A 20,374-nucleotide genomic window follows, 5' to 3' on the forward strand; every position below is an offset into this window, starting at 1 on the left:
ATATTTAAAAGTTCCGAAGCCGCACCAACATAATAGAGATACAGAAACACCGTGGCCCCTTTCTTTGAGATAACTCTGCACTATTGCGAGCTGCAAATGCCACTTCCAGCTTAGCTGTGCAGAAGAAGAACAACAAGAAGAAGAAATATCTCGAAATATGTCCGTCAGGCCCCTTCCCTTGAGATAAATCTGCAAATATCTCGGAAACGAAGCGAGCTATGGCAAAATGTTAAGAGACCTTTTTTGTAGAGAATTAAGTTTCCTACTTTTTATGTTCTATGATATTTTTTGACCAGATGCGTAGTTCTCGAGATATATGATGATATTTAAAAGTTCCGAAGCCGCACCAACATAATAGAGATACAGAAACACCGTGGCCCCTTTCTTTGAGATAACTCTGCACTATTGCGAGCTGTAAATGACACGTCCAGCTTAGCTGTGCAGAAGAAGAACAAGAAAAAGAAATATCTCGAAATATGTCCGTCAGGCCCCTTCCCTTGAGATAAATCTGCAAATATCTCGGAACCGAAGCGAGCTATGGCAAAATGTTAAGAGACCTTTTTTGTAGAGAAATATGTTTCCTACAATTTATGTTCCATGATATTTTTTGTTCAGTAGCGTAGTTTTCGAGATATATCGTGATATTTAAAAGTTCCGAAGCCGCACAAACATAATAGAGATACAGAAACACCGTGGCCCCTTTCTTTGAGATAACTCTGCACTAGTGCCAGCCGCAAATGCCACTTCCAGCTTAGCTGTGCAGAAGAACAACAACAAGAAGAAATGTCTCGAAATATGTCCGTCAGGCCCCTTCCCTTGAGATATACCTGCAAATATCTCGGAAACGAAGCGAGCTATGGCAAAATGTTAAGAGACCTTGTTTGTAGAGAATTAACTTTCCTACTTTTTATGTTCTATGATATTTTTCGATCAGATGCGTAGTTCTCGAGATATATCAAGATATTTAAAAGTTCCGAAGCCGCACCAACATAATAGAGATACAGAAACACCGTGGCCCCTTTCTTTGAGATAACTCTGCACTACTGCGAGCTGTAAATGCCACTTCCAGCTTAGATGTGCAGAAGAAGAACAACAAGAAGAAGAAATATCTCGAAATATGTCCGTCAGGCCCCTTCCCTTGAGATAAATCTGCAAATATCTCGGAAATGAAGCGAGATATGGCAAAATGTTAAGAGACCTTTTTTGTAGAGAATTAAGTTTCCTACTTTTTATGTTCTATGATATTTTTTGATCAGATGCGCAGTTCTCGAGATATATCGAGATATTTAAAAGTTCCGAAGCCGCACCAACATAATAGAGATACAGAAACACCGTGACCCCTTTCTTTGAGATAACTCTGCACTAGTGCGAGCCGCAAATGCCACTTCCAGCTTAGCTGTGCAGAAGAAGAACAACAAGAAGAAGAAATATCTCGAAATATGTCCGTCAGGCCCCTTCCCTTGAGATAAACCTGCAAATATCTCGGAAACGAAGCGAGCTATGGCAAAATGTTAAGAGACCTTTTTTGTAGAGAATTAAGTTTCCTACTTTTTATCTTCTATGATATTTTTTGATCAGATGCGTAGTTCTCGAGATATATCAAGATATTTAAAAGTTCCGAAGCCGCACCAACATAATAGAGATACAGAAACACCGTGGCCCCTCTCTTTGAGATAACTCTGCACTATTGCGAGCTGCAAATGCCACTTCGAGCTCAGCTGTGCAGAAGAAGAACAGCAAGAAGAAGAAATATCTCGAAATATGTCCGTCAGACCCCTTCCCTTGAGATAAATCTGCAAATATCTCGGAAACCAAGCGAGCTATGGCAAAATGTTAAGAGACCTTTTTTGTAGAGAATTATGTTTCCTACAATTTACGTTCTATGATATTTTTTGATCAGAAGCGTAGTTTTCGAGATATATCGAGATATTTAAAAGTTCCGAAGCCGCACCAACATAATAGAGATACAGAAACACCGTGGCCCCTTTCTTTGAGATAACTCTGCACTATTGCGACCTGCAAATGCCACTTCCAGCTTAGCTGTGCAGAAGAAGAACAACAAGAAGAAGAAATATCTCGAAATATGTCCGTCAGGCCCCTTCCCTTGAGATATATCTGCAAATATCTCGGAAACGAAACGAGCTACGGCAAAATGTTAAGAGACTTTTTTTGTAGAGAATTATGTTTCCTACAATTTATGCTCTATGATATTTTTTGATCAGAAGCGTAGTTTTCGAGATATATCGAGATATTTAAAAGTTCCGAAGCCGGACCAACATAATAGAGACACAGAAACACCGTGGCCCCTTTCTTTGGGATAACTCTGCACTATTGCGAGCTGGAAATGCCACTTCCAGTTTAGCTGTGCAGAAGAAGAACAACAAGAAGAAGAAATATCTCGAAATATGTCCGTCAGGCCCCTTCCCTTGAGATAAATCTGCAAATATCTCGGAAACGAAGCGAGCTATGGCAAAATGTTAAGAGACCTTTTTTGTAGAGAATTAAGTTTCCTACTTTTTATGTTCTATAATATTTTTTGATCAGATGCGTAGTTCTCGAGATATATGAAGATATTTAAAAGTGCCGAAGCCGCACCAACATAATAGAGATACAGAAACACCGTGGCCCCTTTCTTTGAGATAACTCTGCACTATTGCGAGCTGTAGATGCCACGTCTAGCTTAGCTGTGCAGAAGAAGAACAACAAGAAGAAGAAATATCTCGAAATATGTCCGTCAGGCCCCTTCCCTTGAGATAAATCTGCAAATATCTCGGAAACGAAGCGAGCTATGGCAAAATGTTAAGAGACCTTTTTTGTAGAGAATTAAGTTTCCTACTTTTTATGTTCTATGATATTTTTTGATCAGATGCGTAGTTCTCGAGATATATCAAGATATTTAAAAGTTCCGAAGCCGCACCAACATAATAGAGATACAGAAACACCGTGGCCCCTTTCTTTGCGATAACTCTGCACTATTGCGAGCTGCAAATGCCACTTCGAGCTTAGCTGTGCAGAAGAAGAACAACAAGAAGAAGAAGTATCCCGAAATATGTCCGTCAGGACCCTTCCCTTGAGATAAATCTGCAAATATCTCGGAAACGAAGCGAGCTATGGCAACATGTTAAGAGACCTTTTTTGTAGAGAATTATATTTCCTACAATTTACGTTCTATTATAATTTTTGATCAGAAGCGTAGTTTTCGAGATATATCGAGATATTTAAAAGTTCCGAAGCCTCACCAACATAATAGAGATACAGAAACACCGTGGCCACTTTCTTTGGGATAACTCTGCGCTATTGCGAGCTGGAAATGCCACTTCCAGTTTAGCTGTGCAGAAGAAGAACGACAAGAAGAAGAAATATCTCGAAATATGTCCGTCAGGACCCTTCCCTTGAGATAAATCTGCAAATATCTCGGAAACGAAGAGAGCTATGGCAAAATGTTAAGAGACCTTTTTTGTAGAGAATTAAGGTTTCCACTTTTTATGATCCATGATATTTTTTGATCAGATGCGTAGTTCTCGAGATATATCAAGATATTTAAAAGTTCCGAAGCTGCACCAACATAATAGAGATACAGAAACACCGTGGCCCCTTTCTTTGAGATAACTCTGCACTATTGCGAGCTGCAAATGCCACTTCCAGGTTCGCTGTGCAGAAGAAGAACAACAAGAAGAAGAAATATCTCGAAATATGTCCGTCAGGCCCCTTCCCTTGAGATAAATCTGCAAATATCTCGGAAACGAAGAGAGCTATGGCAAAATGTTAAGAGACCTTTTTTGTAGAGAATTAAGTTTCCTACTTTTTATGTTCTATGATATTTTTTGATCAGATGCGTAGTTCCCGAGATATATCAAGATATTTAAAAGTTCCGAAGCCGCACCAACATAATAGAGACACAGAAACACCGTGGCCCCTTTCTTTGAGATATCCCTGCACTATTGCGAGCTGCAAATGCCACTTCCAGCTTAGCTGTGCAGAAGAAGAACAACAAGAAGAAGAAATATCTCGAAATATGTCCGTCAGGCCCCTTCCCTTGAAATGTATCTGCAAATATCTCGGAAACGAAGCGAGCTATGGCAAAATGTTAAGAGACCTTTTTTGTAGAGAATTATGTTTCCTACAATTTATGTTCTATGATATTTTTTGATCAGAAGCGTAGTTTTCGAGATATATCGAGATATTTAAAAGTTCCGAAGCCGCACCAACATAATAGAGATACAGAAACACCGTGGCCCCGTTCTTTGAGATAACTCTGCACTAGTGCGAGCCGCAAATGCCACTTCCAGCTTAGCTGTGCAGAAGAAGAACAACAAGAAGAAGAAATATCTCGAAATATGTCCGTCAGGCCCCTTCCCTTGAGATAAATCTGCAAATATCTCGGAAACGAAGCGAGCTATGGCAAAATGTTAAGAGACCTTTTTTGTAGAGAATTAAGTTTTCTACTTTTTATGTTCTATGATATTTTTTGATCAGATGCGTAGTTCTCGAGATATATCAAGATATTTAAAAGTTCCGAAGCTGCACCAACATAATAGAGATACAGAAACACCGTGGCCCCTTTCTTTGAGATAACTCTGCACTAGTGCGAGCCGCGAATGCCACTTCCAGCTTAGCTGTGCAGAAGAAGAACAACAAGAAGAAGAAATATCTCGAAATATGTCCGTTAGGCCCCTTCCCTTGAGATAAATGTGCAAATATCTCGGAAACGAAGCGAGCTATGGCAAAATGTTGAGAGACCTTTTTTGTAGAGAATTAAGTTTCCTACTATTTATGGTCTATGATATTTTTTGATCAGATGCGTAGTTCTCGAGATATATCAAGATATTTAAAAGTTCCGAAGCCGCACCAACATAATAGAGATACAGAAACACCGTGGCCCCTTTCTTTGAGATAACTCTGCACTATTGAGAGCTGCAAATGCCACTTCCAGCTTCGCTGTGCAGAAGAAGAACAACAAGAAGAAGAAATATCTCGAAATATGTCCGTTAGGCCCCTTCCCTTGAGATAAATCTGCAAATATCTCGGAAATGAAGCGAGCTATGGCAAAATGTTAAGAGACCTTTTTTGTAGAGAATTAAGTTTTCTACTTTTTATGTTCTATGATATTATTTGATCAGATGCGTAGTTCTCGAGATATATCAAGATATTTAAAAGTTCCGAAGCCGCACCAACATAATAGAGATACAGAAACACCGTGGCCCCTTTCTTTGAGATAACTCTGCACTATTGCGAGCTGCAAATGCCACTTCCAGCTTAGCTGTGCAGAAGAAGAACAACAAGAAGAAGAAATATCTCGAAATATGTCCGTCAGGCCCCTTCCCTTGAGATAAATCTGCAAATATCTCGGAAACGAAGCGAGCTATGGCAAAATGTTAAGAGACCTTTTTTGTAGAGAATTAAGTTTCCTACTTTTTATGTTCTATAATATTTTTTGATCAGATGCGTAGTTCTCGAGATATATGAAGATATTTAAAAGTGCCGAAGCCGCACCAACATAATAGAGATACAGAAACACCGTGGCCCCTTTCTTTGAGATAACTCTGCACTATTGCGAGCTGTAGATGCCACGTCTAGCTTAGCTGTGCAGAAGAAGAACAACAAGAAGAAGAAATATCTCGAAATATGTCCGTCAGGCCCCTTCCCTTGAGATAAATCTGCAAATATCTCGGAAACGAAGCGAGCTATGGCAAAATGTTAAGAGACCTTTTTTGTAGAGAATTAAGTTTCCTACTTTTTATGTTCTATGATATTTTTTGATCAGATGCGTAGTTCTCGAGATATATCAAGATATTTAAAAGTTCCGAAGCCGCACCAACATAATGGAGATACAGAAACACCGTGGCCCCTTTCTTTGCGATAACTCTGCACTATTGCGAGCTGCAAATGCCACTTCGAGCTTAGCTGTGCAGAAGAAGAACAACAAGAAGAAGAAGTATCCCGAAATATGTCCGTCAGGACCCTTCCCTTGAGATAAATCTGCAAATATCTCGGAAACGAAGCGAGCTATGGCAACATGTTAAGAGACCTTTTTTGTAGAGAATTATATTTCCTACAATTTACGTTCTATTATAATTTTTGATCAGAAGCGTAGTTTTCGAGATATATCGAGATATTTAAAAGTTCCGAAGCCTCACCAACATAATAGAGATACAGAAACACCGTGGCCACTTTCGTTGGGATAACTCTGCGCTATTGCGAGCTGGAAATGCCACTTCCAGTTTAGCTGTGCAGAAGAAGAACGACAAGAAGAAGAAATATCTCGAAATATGTCCGTCAGGACCCTTCCCTTGAGATAAATCTGCAAATATCTCGGAAACGAAGCGAGCTATGGCAAAATGTTTAGAGACCTTTCTTGTAGAGAATTAAGTTTCCTACTTTTTATGTAGCATGATATTTTTTGATCAGATGCGTAGTTCTCGAGATATATCAAGATATTTAAAAGTTCCGAAGCCGCACCAACATAATAGAGATACAGAAACACCGTGGCCCCTTTCTTTGAGATAACTCTGCACTAGTGCGAGCCGCAAATGCCACTTCCAGCTTAGCTGTGCAGAGGAAGAACAACAAGAAGAAGAAATATCTCGAAATATGTCCGTCAGGCCCCTTCCCTTGAGATAAATCTGCAAATATCTCGGAAACGAAGAGAGCTATGGCAAAATGTTAAGAGACCTTTTTTGTAGAGAATTAAGTTTCCTACTTTTTATGTTCTATGATATTTTTTGATCAGATGCGTAGTTCCCGAGATATATCAAGATATTTAAAAGTTCCGAAGCCGCACCAACATAATAGAGACACAGAAACACCGTGGCCCCTTTCTTTGAGATATCCCTGCACTATTGCGAGCTGCAAATGCCACTTCCAGCTTAGCTGTGCAGAAGAAGAACAACAAGAAGAAGAAATATCTCGAAATATGTCCGTCAGGCCCCTTCCCTTGAGATGTATCTGCAAATATCTCGGAAACGAAGCGAGCTATGGCAAAATGTTAAGAGACCTTTTTTGTAGAGAATTATGTTTCCTACAATTTATGTTCTATGATATTTTTTGATCAGAAGCGTAGTTTTCGAGATATATCGAGATATTTAAAAGTTCCGAAGCCGCACCAACATAATAGAGATACAGAAACACCGTGGCCCCGTTCTTTGAGATAACTCTGCACTAGTGCGAGCCGCAAATGCCACTTCCAGCTTAGCTGTGCAGAAGAAGAACAACAAGAAGAAGAAATATCTCGAAATATGTCCGTCAGGCCCCTTCCCTTGAGATAAATCTGCAAATATCTCGGAAACGAAGCGAGCTATGGCAAAATGTTAAGAGACCTTTTTTGTAGAGAATTAAGTTTTCTACTTTTTATGTTCTATGATATTTTTTGATCAGATGCGTAGTTCTCGAGATATATCAAGATATTTAAAAGTTCCGAAGCTGCACCAACATAATAGAGATACAGAAACACCGTGGCCCCTTTCTTTGAGATAACTCTGCACTAGTGCGAGCCGCGAATGCCACTTCCAGCTTAGCTGTGCAGAAGAAGAACAACAAGAAGAAGAAATATCTCGAAATATGTCCGTTAGGCCCCTTCCCTTGAGATAAATGTGCAAATATCTCGGAAACGAAGCGAGCTATGGCAAAATGTTGAGAGACCTTTTTTGTAGAGAATTAAGTTTCCTACTATTTATGGTCTATGATATTTTTTGATCAGATGCGTAGTTCTCGAGATATATCAAGATATTTAAAAGTTCCGAAGCCGCACCAACATAATAGAGATACAGAAACACCGTGGCCCCTTTCTTTGAGATAACTCTGCACTATTGAGAGCTGCAAATGCCACTTCCAGCTTCGCTGTGCAGAAGAAGAACAACAAGAAGAAGAAATATCTCGAAATATGTCTGTTAGGCCCCTTCCCTTGAGATACATCTGCAAATATCTCGGAAATGAAGCGAGCTATGGCAAAATGTTAAGAGACCTTTTTTGTAGAGAATTAAGTTTTCTACTTTTTATGTTCCATGATATTTTTTGGTCAGATGCGTAGTTCTCGAGATATATCAAGATATTTAAAAGTTCCGAAGCTGCACCAACATAATAGAGATACAGAAACACCGTGGCCCCTTTCTTTGAGATAACTCTGCACTATTGCGAGCTGCAAATGCCACTTCCAGCTTCGCTGTGCAGAAGAAGAACAACAAGAAGAAGAAATATCTCGAAATATGTCCGTCAGGCCCCTTCCCTTGAGATAAATCTGCAAATATCTCGGAAACGAAGAGAGCTATGGCAAAATGTTAAGAGACCTTTTTTGTAGAGAATTAAGTTTCCTACTTTTTATGTTCTATGATATTTTTTGATCAGATGCGTAGTTCCCGAGATATATCAAGATATTTAAAAGTTCCGAAGCCGCACCAACATAATAGAGACACAGAAACACCGTGGCCCCTTTCTTTGAGATATCTCTGCACTATTGCGAGCTGCAAATGCCACTTCCAGCTTAGCTGTGCAGAAGAAGAACAACAAGAAGAAGAAATATCTCGAAATATGTCCGTCAGGCCCCTTCCCTTGAGATGTATCTGCAAATATCTCGGAAACGAAGCGAGCTATGGCAAAATGTTAAGATACCTTTTTTGTAGAGAATTAAGTTTCCTACTTTTTATGTTCTATGATATTTTTTGATCAGATGCGTAGTTCTCGAGATATACCAAGATATTTAAAAGTTCCGAAGCCGCACCAACATAATAGAGATACAGAAACACCGTGGCCCCCTTCTTTGAGATAACTCTGCACTATTGCGAGCTGCAAATGCCACTTCCAGCTTAGCTGTGCAGAAGAAGAACAACAAGAAGAAGAAATATCTCGAAATATGTCCGTCAGGCCCCTTCCCTTGAGATAAATCTGCAAATATCTCGGCAACGAAGCGGGCTATGGCAAAATGTTAAGAGACCTTTTTTGTAGAGAATTAAGTTTCCTACTTTTTATGTTGTATTATATTTTTTGAGCAGATGCGTAGTTCTCGAGAAATATCAAGATATTTAAAAGTTCCGAAGCCGCACCAACATAATAGAGATACAGAAACACCGTGGCCCCTTTCTTTGAGATAACGCTGCACTAGTGCGAGCCGCAAATGCCACTTCCAGCTTATCTGTGCAGAAGAAGAACAACAAGAAGAAGAAATATCACGAAATATGTCCGTTAGACCCTTCCCTTGAGATAAATCTGCAAATATCTCGGAAACGAAGCGAGCTATGGCAAAATGTTAAGAGACCTTTTTTGTAGAGAATTATGTTTCCTACAATTTATGTTCTATGATATTTTTTGATCAGAAGCGTAGTTTTCGAGATATATCGAGATATTTAAAAGTTCCGAAGCCACACCAACATAATAGAGATACAGAAACACCGTGGCCCCTTTCTTTGAGATAACGCTGCACTAGTGCGAGCCGCAAATGCCACTTCCAGCTTATCTGTGCAGAAGAAGAACAACAAGAAGAAGAAATATCACGAAATATGTCCGTTAGGCCCCTTCCCTTGAGATAAATCTGCAAATATCTCGGAAACGAAGCGAGCTATGGCAAAATGTTAAGAGACCTTTTTTGTAGAGAATTATGTTTCCTACAATTTATGTTCTATGATATTTTTTGATCAGAAGCGTAGTTTTCGAGATATCTCGAGATATTTAAAAGTTCCGAAGCCGCACCAACATAATAGAGATACAGAAACACCGTGGCCCCTTTCTTTGAGATAACTCTGCACTAGTGCGAGCCGCCAATGCCACTTCCAGCTTAGCTGTGCAGAAGAAGAACAACAAGAAGAAGAAATATCTCGAAATATGTCCGTCAGGCCCCTTCCCTTGAGATATATCTGCAAATATCTCGGAAACGAAGCGAGCTATGGCAAAATGTTAAGAGACCTTTTTTGTAGAGAATTATGTTTCCTACAATTTATGTTCTATGATATTTTTTGATCAGAAGCGTAGTTTTCGAGATATATCGAGATATTTAAAAGTTCCGAAGCCGCACCAACATAATAGAGATACAGAAACACCGTGGCCCCTTTCTTTGAGATAACTCTGCACTAGTGCGAGCCGCAAATGCCACTTCCAGCTTAGCTGTGCAGAAGAAGAACAACAAGAAGAAGAAATATCTCGAAATATGTCCGTCAGGCCCCTTCCCTTGAGATAAATCTGCAAATATCTCGGAAACGAAGCGAGCTATGGCAAAATGTTTAGAGACCCTTTTTGTAGAGAATTATGTTTCCTACAATTTATGTTCTATGATATTTTTTGAGCAGAAGCGTAGTTTTCGAGATATATCGAGATATTTAAAAATTCCGAAGCCGCACCAACATAATAGAGATACAGAAACACCGTGGCCCCTTTCTTTGAGATAACTCTGCACTATTGCGAGCTGGAAATGCCACTTCCAGTTTAGCTGTGCAGAAGAAGAACAACAAGAAGAAGAAATATCTCGAAATATGTCCGTCAGGCCCCTTCCCTTGAGATAAATCTGCAAATATCTCGGAAACGAAGCGAGCTATGGCAAAATGTTAAGAGACCTTATTTGTAGAGAATTAAGTTTCCTACTTTTTATGTTCTATGATATTATTTGATCAGACGCGTAGTTCTCGAGATATATCAAGATATTTAAAAGTTCCGAAGCCGCACCAACATAATAGAGATACAGAAACACCGTGGCCCCTTTCTTTGAAATAACTCTGCACTAGTGCGAGCCGCAAATGCCACTTCCAGCTTAGCTGTGCAGAAGAAGAACAACAAGAAGAAGAAATATCTCGAAATATGTCCGTCAGGCCCCTTCCCTTGAGATAAATCTGCAAATATCTCGGAAACGAAGCGAGCTATGGGAAAATGTTAAGAGACCTTTTTTGTAGAGAATTAAGTTTCCTACTTTTTATGTTCTATGATATTTTTTCATCAGATGCGTAGTTCTCGAGATATATCAAGATATTTAAAAGTTCCGAAGCCGCACCAACATAATAGAGATACAGAAACACCGTGGCCCCTTTCTTTCAGATAACTATGCACTATTGCGAGCTGCAAATGCCACTTCCAGCTTAGCTGTGCAGAAGAAGAACAACAAGAAGAAGAAATATCTCGAAATATGTCCGTCAGGCCCCTTACCTTGAGATAAATCTGCAAATATCTCGGAAACGAAGCGAGCTATGGCAAAATGTTAAGAGACCTTTTTTGTAGAGAATTAAGTTTCCTACTTTTTATCTTCTATGATATTTTTTGCTCAGATGCGTAGTTCTCGAGATATATCAAGATATTTAAAAGTTCCGAAGCCGCACCAACATAATAGAGATACAGAAACACCGTGGCCCCTCTCTTTGAGATAACTCTGCACAATTGCGAGCTGCAAATGCCACTTCCAGCTTAGCTGTGCAGAAGAAGAACAACAAGAAGAAGAAATATCTCGAAATATGTCCGTCAGGCCCCTTCCCTTGAGATAAATCTGCAAATATCTCGGAAACGAAGCGAGCTATGGCAAAATGTTAAGAGACCTCTTTTGTAGAGAATTAAGCTTCCTACTTTTTATGTTCTATGATATTTTTTGATCAGATGCGTAGTTCTCGAGATATATCAAGATATCTAAAAGTTCCGAAGCCGCACCAACATAATAGAGATACAGAAACACCGTGGCCCCTTTCTTTGAGATAACTCTGCACTATTGCGAGCTGCAAATGCCACTTCCAGCTTAGCTGTGCAGAAGAAGAACAACAAGAAGAAGAAATATCTCGAAATATGTCCGTCAGGCCCCTTCCCTTGAGATAAATCTGCAAATATCTCGGAAACGAAGAGAGCTATGGCAAAATGTTAAGAGACCTTTTTTGTAGAGAATTATGTTTCCTACAATTTATGTTCTATGATATTTTTTGATCAGAAGCGTAGTTTTCGAGATATATCGAGATATTTAAAAGTTCCGAAGCCGCACCAACATAATAGAGATACAGAAACACCGTGGCCCCTTTCTTTGAGATAACTCTGCACTAGTGCGAGCCGCAAATGCCACTTCCAGCTTAGCTGTGCAGAAGAAGAACAACAAGAAGAAGAAATATCTCGAAATATGTCCGTCAGGCCCCTTCCCTTGAGATAAATCTGCAAATATCTCGGAAACGAAGCGAGCTATGGCAAAATGTTAAGAGACCTTTTTTGTAGAGAATTAAGTTTCCTACTTTTTATGTTCTATGATATTTTTTGATCAGATGCGTAGTTCTCGAGATATATCAAGATATTTAAAAGTTCCGAAGCCGCACCAACATAATAGAGATACAGAAACACCGTGGCCCCTTTCTTTGAGATAACTCTGCACTATTGCGAGCTGCAAATGCCACTTCCAGCTTAGCTGTGCAGAAGAAGAACAACAAGAAGAAGAAATATCTCGAAATATGTCCGTCAGGCCCCTTCCCTTGAGATAAATCTGCAAATATCTCGGAAACGAAGCGAGCTATGGCAAAATGTTAAGAGACCTCTTTTGTAGAGAATTAAGCTTCCTACTTTTTATGTTCTATGATATTTTTTTATCAGATGCGTAGTTCTCGAGATATATCAAGATATCTAAAAGTTCCGAAGCCGCACCAACATAATAGAGATACAGAAACACCGTGGCCCCTTTCTTTGAGATAACTCTGCACTATTGCGAGCTGCAAATGCCACTTCCAGCTTAGCTGTGCAGAAGAAGAACAACAAGAAGAAGAAATATCTCGAAATATGTCCGTCAGGCCCCTTCCCTTGAGATAAATCTGCAAATATCTCGGAAACGAAGAGAGCTATGGCAAAATCTTAAGAGACCTTTTTTGTAGAGAATTATGTTTCCTACAATTTATGTTCTATGATGTTTTTTGATCAGAAGCGTAGTTTTCGAGATATATCGAGATATTTAAAAGTTCCGAAGCCGCACCAACATAATAGAGATACAGAAACACCGTGGCCCCTTTCTTTGAGATAACTCTGCACTAGTGCGAGCCGCAAATGCCACTTCCAGCTTAGCTGTGCAGAAGAAGAACAACAAGAAGAAGAAATATCTCGAAATATGTCCGTCAGGCCCCTTCCCTTGAGATAAATCTGCAAATATCTCGGAAACGAAGCGAGCTATGGCAAAATATTAAGAGACCTTTTTTGTAGAGAATTAAGTTTCCTACTTTTTATGTTCTATGATATTTTTTCATCAGATGCGTAGTTCTCGAGATATATCAAGATATTTAAAAGTTCCGAAGCCGCACCAACATAATAGAGATACAGAAACACCGTGGCCCCTTTCTTTCAGATAACTATGCACTATTGCGAGCTGCAAATGCTACTTCCAGCTTAGCTGTGCAGAAGAAGAACAACAAGAAGAAGAAATATCTCGAAATATGTCCGTCAGGCCCCTTACCTTGAGATAAATCTGCAAATATCTCAGAAACGAAGCGAGCTATGGCAAAATGTTAAGAGACCTTTTTTGTAGAGAATTAAGTTTCCTACTTTTTATCTTCTATGATATTTTCTGCTCAGATGCGTAGTTCTCGAGATATATCAAGATATTTTAAAGTTCCGAAGCCGCACCAACATAATAGAGATACAGAAACACCGTGGCCCCTCTCTTTGAGATAACTCTGCACAATTGCGAGCTGCAAATGCCACTTCCAGCTTAGCTGTGCAGAAGAAGAACAACAAGAAGAAGAAATATCTCGAAATATGTCCGTCAGGCCCCTTCCCTTGAGATATATCTGCAAATATCTCGGAAACGAAGCGAGCTATGGCAAAATGTTAAGAGACCTTTTTTGTAGAGAATTATGTTTCCTACAATTTATGTTCTATGATATTTTTTGATCAGAAGCGTAGTTTTCGAGATATATCGAGATATTTAAAAGTTCCGAAGCCGCACCAACATAATAGAGATACAGAAACACCGTGGCCCCTTTCTTTGAGATAACTCTGCACTAGTGCGAGCCGCAAATGCCACTTCCAGCTTAGCTGTGCAGAAGAAGAACAACAAGAAGAAGAAATATCTTGAAATATGTCCGTCAGGCCCCTTCCCTTGAGATAAATCTGCAAATATCTCGGAAATGAAGCGAGCTATGGCAAAATGTTAAGAGACCTTTTTTGTAGAGAATTAAGTTTCGTACTTTTTATGTTCTATGATATTTTTTGATCAGATGCGTAGTTCTCGAGATATATCAAGATATTTAAAAGTTCCGAAGCTGCACCAACATAATAGAGATACAGAAACACCGTGGCCCCTTTCTTTGAGATAACTCTGCACTAGTGCGAGCCGCAAATGCCACTTCCAGCTTAGCTGTGCAGATGTAGAACAACAAGGAGAAGAAATATCTCGAAATATGTCCGTTAGGCCCGTTCCCTTGAGATAAATGTGCAAATATCTCGGAAACGAAGCGAGCTATGGCGAAATGTTGAGAGACCTTTTTTGTAGAGAATTAAGTTTCCTACTATTTATGTTCTATGATATTTTTTGATCAGATGCGTAGTTCTCGAGATATATCAAGATATTTAAAAGTTCCGAAGCTGCACCAACATAATAGAGATACAGAAACACCGTGGTCCCTTTCTTTGAGATAACTCTGCACTAGTGCGAGCCGCAAATGCCACTTCCAGCTTAGCTGTGCAGAAGAAGAACAACAAGAAGAAGAAATATCTCGAAATATGTCCGTTAGGCCCCTTCCCTTGAGATAAATGTGCAAATATCTCGGAAACGAAGCGAGCTATGGAAAAATGTTGAGAGACCTTTTTTGTAGAGAATTATGTTTCCTACTATTTATGTTCTATGATATTTTTTGATCAGATGCGTAGTTCTCGAGATATATCAAGATATTTAAAAGTTCCGAAGCCGCACCAACATAATAGAGATACAGAAACACCGTGGCCCCTTTCTTTGAGATAACTCTGCACTATTGCGAGCTGCAAATGCCACTTCCAGCTTCGCTGTGCAGAAGAAGAACAACAAGAAGAAGAAATATCTCGAAATATGTCCGTTAGGCCCCTTCCCTTGAGATAAATGTGCAAATATCTCGGAAACGAAGCGAGCTATGGAAAAATGTTGAGAGACCTTTTTTGTAGAGAATTATGTTTCCTACTATTTACGCTCTATGATATTTTTTGATCAGATGCGTAGTTCTCGAGATATATCAAGATATTTAAAAGTTCCGAAGCCGCACCAACATAATAGAGATACAGAAACACCGTGGCCCCTTTCTTTGAGATAACTCTGCACTATTGCGAGCTGCAAATGCCACTTCCAGCTTCGCTGTGAGGAAGAAGAACAACAAGAAGAAGAAATATCTCGAAATATGTCCGTTAGGCCCCTTCCCTTGAGAGAAATCTGCAAATATCTCGGAAATGAAGCGAGCTATGGCAAAATGTTGAGAGACCTTTTTTGTAGAGAATTAAGTTTCCTACTATTTATGTTCTATGATATTTTTTGATCAGATGCGTAGTTCTCGAGATATATCAAGATATTTAAAAGTTCCGAAGCCGCACCAACATAATAGAGATACAGAAACACCGTGGCCCCTTTCTTTGAGATAACTCTGCACTATTGCGAGCTGCAAATGCCACTTCCAGCTTCGCTGTGCAGAAGAAGAACAACAAGAAGAAGAAATATCTCGAAATATGTCCGTTAGGCCCCTTCCCTTGAGATAAATCTGCAAATATCTCGGAAATGAAGCGAGCTATGGCAAAATGTTAAGAGACCTTTTTTGTAGAGAATTACGTTTCCTACTTTTTATGTTCTATGATATTTTTTGATCAGATGCGTAGTTCTCGAGATATATCAAGATATTTAAAAGTTCCGAAGCCGCACCAACATAATAGAGATACAGAAACACCGTGGCCCCTTTCTTTGAGATAACTCTGCACTATTGCGAGCTGCAAATGCCACTTCCAGCTTAGCTGTGCAGAAGAAGAACAACAAGAAGAAGAAATATCTCGAAATATGTCCGTCAGGCCCCTTCCCTTGAGATAAATCTGCAAGTATCTCGGAAACGAAGCGGGCTATGGCAAAATGTTAAGAGACCTTTCTTGTAGAGAATTAAGTTTTCTACTTTTTATGTTCCATGATATTTTTTGATCAGATGCGTAGTTCTCGAGATATATCAAGATATTTAAAAGTTCCGAAGCCGCACCAACATAATAGAGATACAGAAACACCGTGGCCCCTTTCTTTGAGATAACTCTGCACTATTGCGAGCTGCAAATGCCACTTCCAGCTTAGCTGTGCAGAAGAAGAACAACAAGAAGAAGAAATATCTCGAAATATGTCCGTCAGGCCCCTTCCCTTGAGATAAATCTGCAGATATCTCGGAAACGAAGCGGGCTATGGCAAAATGTTAAGAGACCTTTCTTGTAGAGAATTAAGTTTTCTACTTTTTATGTTCCATGATATTTTTTGATCAGATGCGTTGTTCTCGAGATATATCAAGATATTTAAAAGTTCCGAAGCCGCACCAACGTAATAGAGATACAGAAACACCGTGGCCCCTTTCTTTGAGATAACTCTGCACTAGTGCGAGCCGCAAATTCCACATCCAGCTTAGCTGTGCAGAAGAAGAACAACAAGAAGAAGAAATATCTCGAAATATGTCCGTCAGGCCCCTTCCCTTGAGATAAATCTGCAAATATCTCGGAAACGAAGCGAGCTATGGCAAAATGTTAAGAGACCTTATTTGTAGAGAATTAAGTTTCCTACTTTTTATGTTCTATGATATTTTTGAATCAGATGCGTGGTTCTCGAGATATATCAAGATATTTAAAAGTTCCGAAGCCGCACCAACATAATAGAGATACAGAAACACCGTGGCCCCTTTCTTTGAGATAACTCTGCACCATTGCGAGCTGGAAATGCCACTTCCAGTTTAGCTGTGCAGAAGAAGAACAACAAGAAGAAGAAATATCTCGAGATATGTCGGTTAGGCCCCTTCCCTTGAGATAAATCTGCAAATATCTCGGAAACGAAGCGAGCTATGGCAAAATGTTAAGAGACCTTTTTTGTAGAGAATTAAGTTTCCTACTTTTTATCTTCTATGATATTTTTTGATCAGATGCGTAGTTCTCGAGATATATCAAGATATTTAAAAGTTCCGAAGCCGCACCAACATAATAGAGATACAGAAACACCGTGGCCCCTTTCTTTGAGATAACTCTGCACTATTGCGAGCTGCAAATGCCACTTCCAGCTTAGCTGTGCAGAAGAAGAACAACAAGAAGAAGAAATATCTCGAAATATGTCCGTCAGGCCCCTTCCCTTGAGATAAATCTGCAAATATCTCGGAAACGAAGAGAGCTATGGCAAAATGTTAAGAGACCTTTTTTGTAGAGAATTAAGTTTCCTACTTTTTATGTTCTATGATATTTTTTGATCAGATGCGTAGTTCTCGAGATATATCAAGATATTTAAAAGTTCCGAAGCCGCACCAACATAATAGAGATACAGAAACACCGTGGCCCCTTTCTTTGAGATAACTCTGCACTATTGCGTGCTGCAAATGCCACTTCCAGCTTAGCTGTGCAGAAGAAGAACAACAAGAAGAGGAAATATCTCGAAATATGTCCGTCAGGCCCCTTCCCTTGAGATATATCTGCAAATATCTCGGAAACGAAGCGAGCTATGGCAAAATGTTAAGAGACCTTTTTTATAGGGAATTATGTTTCCTACAATTTATGTTCTATGATATTTTTTGATCAGAAGCGTAGTTTTCGAGATATATCGAGATATTTAAAAGTTCCGAAGCCGCACCAACATAATAGAGATACAGAAACACCGTGGCCCCTTTCTTTGAGATAACTCTGCACTAGTGCGAGCCGCAAATGCCACTTCCAGCTTCGCTGTGCAGAAGAAGAACAACAAGAAGAAGAAATATCTCTAAATATGTCCGTCAGGCCCCTTCCCTCGAGATAAATCTGCAAATATCTCGGAAACGAAGCGAGCTATGGCAAAATGTTAAGAGACCTTTTTTGTAGAGAATTAAGTTTCCTACTTTTTATGTTCTATTATATTTTTTGATCAGATGCGTAGTTCTCGAGATATATCAAGATATTTAAAAGTTCCGAAGCCGCACCAACATAATAGAGATACAGAAACACCGTGGCCCATGTCTTTGAGATAACTCTGCACTATTGCGAGCTGCAAATGCCACTTCCAGCTTAGCTGTGCAGAGGAAGAACAACAAGAAGAAGAAATATCTCGAAATATGTCCGTCAGGCCAGTTCCTTTGATCTGAATCTGCAAATATCTCGGAAACGAAGCGAGCTATGGCAAAATGTTAAGAGACCTTTTTTGTAGAGAATTAAGTTTCCTACTTTTTATGTTCTATGATATTTTTTGATCAGAAGCGTAGTTTTCGAGATATATCGAGATATTTAAAAGTTCCGAAGCCGCACCAACATAATAGAGATACAGAAACACCGTGGCCCCTTTCTTTGAGATAACTCTGCACTATTGCGAGCTGCAAATGCCACTTCCAGCTTAGCTGTGCAGAAGAAGAACAACAAGAAGAAGAAATATCTCGAAATATGTCCGTCAGGCCCCTTCCCTTGAGATAAATCTGCAAATATCTCGGAAACGAAGCGAGCTATGGCAAAATGTTAAGAGACCTTTTTTGTAGAGAACTAAGTTTCCTACTTTTTATGTTCTATGATAGTTTTTGATCAGATGCGTAGTTCTCGAGATATATCAAGATATTTAAAAGTTCCGAAGCCGCACCAACATAATAGAGATACAGAAACACCGTGGCCCCGTTCTTTGAGATAACTCTGCACTATTGCGAGCTGCAAATGCCACTTCCAGCTTAGCTGTGCAGAAGAAGAACAACAAGAAGAAGAAATATCTCGAAATATGTCCGTCAGGCCCCTTCCCTTGAGATAAATCTGCAAATATCTCGGAAACGAAGCGAGCTATGGCAAAATGTTAAGAGACCTTTTTTGTAGAGAATTAAGTTTCCTACTTTTTATGTTCTATGATAGTTTTTGATCAGATGCGTAGTTCTCGAGATATATCAAGATATTTAAAAGTTCTGAAGCCGCACCAACATAATAGAGATACAGAAACACCGTGGCCCCTTTCTTTGAGATAACTCTGCACTATTGCGAGCTGCAAATGCCACTTCCAGCTTAGCTGTGCAGAGGAAGAACAACAAGAAGAAGAAATATCTCGAAATATGTCCGTCAGGCCAGTTCCTTTGAGCTGAATCTGCAAATATCTCGGAAACGAAGCGAGCTATGGCAAAATGTTAAGAGACCTTTTTTGTAGAGAATTAAGTTTTCTACTTTTTATGTTCTATGATATTTTTTGATCAGAAGCGTAGTTTTCGAGATATATCGAGATATTTAAAAGTTCCGAAGCCGCACCAACATAATAGAGATAAAGAAACACCGTGGCCCCTTTCCTTGAGATAACTCTGCACTAGTGCGAGCCACAAATGCCACTTCCAGGTTAGCTGTGCAGAAGAACAACAACAAGAAGAAGAAATATCTCGAAATATGTCCGTCAGGCCCCTTCCCTTGAGATAAATCTGCACATATCTCGGAAACGAAGCGAGCTATGGCAAAATGTTAAGAGCCCTTTTTTGTAGAGAATTAAGTTTCCTACTTTTTATCTTCTATGATATTTTTTGATCAGATGCTTCGTTCTCGAGATATATCAAGATATTTAAAAGTTCCGAAGCCGCACCAACATAATAGAGATACAGAAACACCGTGGCCCCTCACTTTGAGATAACTCTGCACTATTGCGAGCTGGAAATGCCACTTCCAGTTTAGCTGTGCAGAAGAAGAACAACAAGAAGAAGAAATATCTCGAAATATGTCCGTCAGGCCCCTTCCCTTGAGATAAATCTGCAAATATCTCGGATACGAAGAGGGCTATGGCAAAATGTTAAGAGACCTTTTTTGTAGAGAATTAAGTTTCGTACTTTTTATGTTCTATGATATTTTTTGATCAGATGCGTAGTTCTCGAGATATATCAGGATATTTAAAAGTTCCGAAGCTGCACCAACATAATAGAGATACAGAAACACCGTGGCCCCTTTCTTTGAGATAACTCTGCACTAGTGCGAGCCGCAAATGCCACTTCCAGCTTAGCTGTGCAGAAGAAGAACAACAAGAAGAAGAAATATCTCGAAATATGTCCGTTAGGCCCCTTCCCTTGAGATAAATGTGCAAATATCTCGGAAACGAAGCGAGCTATGGAAAAATGTTGAGAGACCTTTTTTGTAGAGAATTATGTTTCCTACTATTTACGCTCTATGATATTTTTTGATCAGATGCGTAGTTCTCGAGATATATCAAGATATTTAAAAGTTCCGAAACCGCCCCAACATAATAGAGATACAGAAACACCGTGGCCCCTTTCTTTGAGATAACTCTGCACTATTGCGAGCTGCA

Source organism: Osmia lignaria, unplaced genomic scaffold (genome assembly GCF_051020975.1).
Source record: "Osmia lignaria lignaria isolate PbOS001 unplaced genomic scaffold, iyOsmLign1 scaffold0003, whole genome shotgun sequence".
Taxonomy (NCBI): Eukaryota; Metazoa; Arthropoda; class Insecta; order Hymenoptera; family Megachilidae; genus Osmia; species Osmia lignaria.